Below are 3,693 nucleotides of genomic sequence, written 5' to 3'. Positions count from 1 at the left end.
CAAAGAGTGAAAAATAAAATTATTGCCAGCGATGGCTGGCGTGGCAGTGAAGTTTGTTGACACAAGGGGTATGGACTAGGGTCTTATTACAACATGGGGTATACAAGTTTCACATGTGTAAGAGCAGTTAAGGTATGCAGAACTAAGTTACTGTTTCTACTCATAGTGACCCAGTATAGGATTTCTGAGGAGTGACTTGAGGCTTGAGCTGCTGATTTTGTGGTCCAGCGCTTATCCTACAGCGCCACATCAGGACTAAAAGAGGTAGGGAAATCACAAGATGAAGCACCAAATGCTCTTAAAGAATAAAGACTTTTGATCTGCACAGTGGGAGGAGGGGGCTGTAAGCTCATTCATAGCATGTTGTTGTTGTTAAATGCAGTTCCAACCCATAACTACCCTATATAGGGTTTCTGAGGAGCAGCTACATATAGGTTTAGTATGCATAGTTGGAGGAGTCGGCTGACTGCTTCTTCCTAGATAGTTAGAGCAGGATGAAAGGATATGGTTTAAGGTCACCTTGGCATGACTGTTTTGGAGCTTTCAGTTTGTGGCACTAAATTCTACCCTAACGTCCCCAAATTGCCCTTACAATCTTAACCACAGCCATTTTTCTGCACAATCCTTTGGGCCTGGGCAGTACTGCAACATTGTAATACTCTTCCTAAGCACAGTATTCTCATAATTAATAGACGTATATTATCATCACTTTAGGGGAAAGAGGCAGTTCACTTATAAAAGGGCCGTTAGACAACGGCTAGACTGTAGAAATGTGGCCCTTCATTAGTGGTAGAGTCATGCAAAGATTGGGAGCAAAGAGGAAGGATCCGTAATTGGAAAATGTGGCCTTGGGGATAGAAATGATGCTGGCGATTACATGAAATAATTTTGTAAAATCAATTAGTTGTTCATTTCAAATACCTCCTTTAGACAGCATAAGAGACAACTAAAGAGAGAAGAGAGCCTCAGACCTCAGTGCCTGTGAGCGTGAGGAGGCAGGAGAGAAGGACGCTGCGTCTGGGGAGGACCCAGGCAGCAGGCCAGAGCCCATGCTTCGAGAGCTTGAAGTGCGTGACGCGCCTGGGAAAGGCAGGAGCATCTGCGATCAGGTTGCTTTTGGTGAGTGAGGGCAGTCTGAGGCGGCGGTGAGGGGCAACAGACCCGACGCAAGATGGCGAGTAAAGAGATGTTCGAGGATACTGTGGAGGAGAGTGTCATCAATGAAGAATATAAAATCTGGAAGAAGAATACACCGTTTCTGTATGACCTGGTTATTACCCAGGCTCTTCAGTGGCTCAATCTTACAGTTCATTGGCTTCCTGAAGTGACTAAACCAGAAGGAAAGGACTATGAGCTTCATTGGCTAGTGCTGGGGACAGACACTTCTGATGAGCAGAATCATTTGGTGGTTGCTCGAGTTCATATCTTGAATGATGATGCACAGTTTGATGCTTCCCACTGTGACAGTGAAAAGGAAGAATTTGGCGGCTTTGGTTCTGTAACAGGAAAAATTGAATGTGAAATTAAGATTAATCACGAAGGAGAAGTGAACCATGCTCATTACATACCGCAGAATCCTCATATTATTGCTACAAAAACTCCATCATCTACGTGTTGGTTTTTGACTATACAAAGCACCCTGCTAAACCAGACCCAAGTGGAGCATGTAATCCTGATCTTCGCTTAAGAGGTCACCAAAAGGAAGGCTATGTTCTTTCCTGGAACTCTAACTTGAGTGGACACCTCCTCAGTGCTTCTGACCACCATACTGTCTGCTTATAGATATAAATACAGGACAAAAGGAAGGCAACATTGTGGGTGCAAAAGCGATCGTCACTGGCCATTCAGTTGTGGTGGAAGATGTGGCCTGGCATCTGTTCCACGAGTCTCTCTTTGGATCTGTTGCTGATGACCAGAATCTTATGATACGGGGCACCAGGTCCAACACCACCTCCAAGCCAAGCCACTTGGTGGATGCGCATACAGCCGAAGTCAACTGTCTGTCATTCAACCCTTACAGCGAGTTCATTTAAGCAACGGGTTCTGCAGATAAGACTGTTGTTTTATGGAATCTGCGCAATTTAAAATTGAAACTCCATACCTTTGAGTCGCATAAAGATGAGATTTTCCAGGTCCACTGGTCTCCACATAACGGGACCATTCTGGCTTCCAGTGGTACTGATCGCCGCCTCAATGTGTGGGATTTAAGTAAAATTGGAGACGAGCAGTCTACAGAAGATGCAGAAGACGGACCTCCGGAACTCCTGTTTATTCACGGAGGACACACTGCCAAGATATCAGATTTCAGTTGGAACCCCAATGACCTTTGGGTCATTTGCTTCGTGTCTGAGGATAACACCATGCAAATATGGCAAATGACCGAAAATATCTACAATGATGAAGAGTCAGATGTCACAGCATCAGAACTGGAGGGGCAAGGATCTTAAACCCAAGTCCAAGAAAAGTTTGTTGAATGCTCCATGAATGCTTGCCTTATCGAACGCCAACATGGCATTGTATAGTAGGAAACCTGAGTGGGTGGCATGGCATTCTTTACCCTTGATTCTAGAACTTTCCAGTGAAGCTATTGCGTACTGTATCATATTGTAGCTATTAGGGATGAAAGGAATGTTGCTTAAAAAAAGAGCATCAGTTTCGTTTAAAAATACAAGTAGTAGGATGTGTACTGCCTTTGATTCTACTGTTTTAAGTCTTCATTTTCTCATCTAAAAATGTTTGCTGTTCCCAAATATGCAAGAATAACTTTTATACTTTTTCCCCTCCCTTCAACACTTACTGATTGGCTTTGCAGAAAAAAAGTTTTAAAATAAAAAAAAAAATAAAAAGAGAGAACTATAGACAGGGACCTCACCAGATGGACTACACAGAAATCAAATTGAATACATCTGTGGAAAGAGAAGATGGAAAAGCTCCATATCATCAATAAAAACAAGGCCAGAGGCAGACTGCGGAACAGACCATCAATTACTCATGTGTAAATTCAAACTGAAGCTGAAGAAAATGAAAACAAGTCCACAAGAGTCAAATATGACCTTGAATATATGCCACCTGAATTTAGAGATCATTTGAAGAACAGATTTGATACATTAACACTAAAGACCAAAGACCAGAAGAGTTGTGGGATGACATCAAGAACATCATACATGAAGAAAGCAAAAAATCATTACGAAAACAATAAAGAAGGAAAAGATCAAAATGGATGTCAGAGGAGACACTGAAACTTGCTCTCCAGCATAGAGATGCTAAAGTGAATGGTAGAAATGAGGAGGTCCAAGAGCTGAACAGAAAATTTCAAAGATCAGCTCAAGAAGATAAAGCCAAATATTACAACAAAATGTGCAAAGACCTGGAGTGCAAAAAGAAAGAACACACTCAACATTTCTCAAGCTGGGGGAACTGAAGAAAAATTCAAGCCTCAACATTTGTTTTGGAAGGACTCTCAGGGCAAATTATTGAATGATGCAGAAAGTATCAAAAGAAGATAGAAGGAATACACAGAGTCACTAAATCAAAAGGAAATGGCTGATGTTCAACCATTTCAAGAAGTAGTATGGGATCAAGAGCCAGTGATATTGAAGGAAGAAATCCAATGTGCATTGAAGGAATTGGCAAAGAACAAGGCACCAGGAATTGATGGAATCAAAATTGAAATCATTCAAGAAAGTGAGGTAG

At 42.0% G+C, this 3,693-nt stretch overlaps 1 pseudogene; it reads left to right on the top strand.

Annotated features, from left to right (window-relative positions):
* The first annotated feature begins 1,171 nt into the window (after window positions 1-1,171).
* LOC102819116 lies at window positions 1,172-2,447 on the top strand (annotated as a pseudogene).
* The last annotated feature ends 1,246 nt before the right edge of the window (window positions 2,448-3,693 follow it).

This window comes from Chrysochloris asiatica, unplaced genomic scaffold (assembly GCF_000296735.1).
Source record: "Chrysochloris asiatica unplaced genomic scaffold, ChrAsi1.0 scaffold00414, whole genome shotgun sequence".
Lineage (NCBI taxonomy): Eukaryota > Metazoa > Chordata > Mammalia > Afrosoricida > Chrysochloridae > Chrysochloris > Chrysochloris asiatica.
This window is presented reverse-complemented; position numbering and strand designations above follow the sequence as displayed.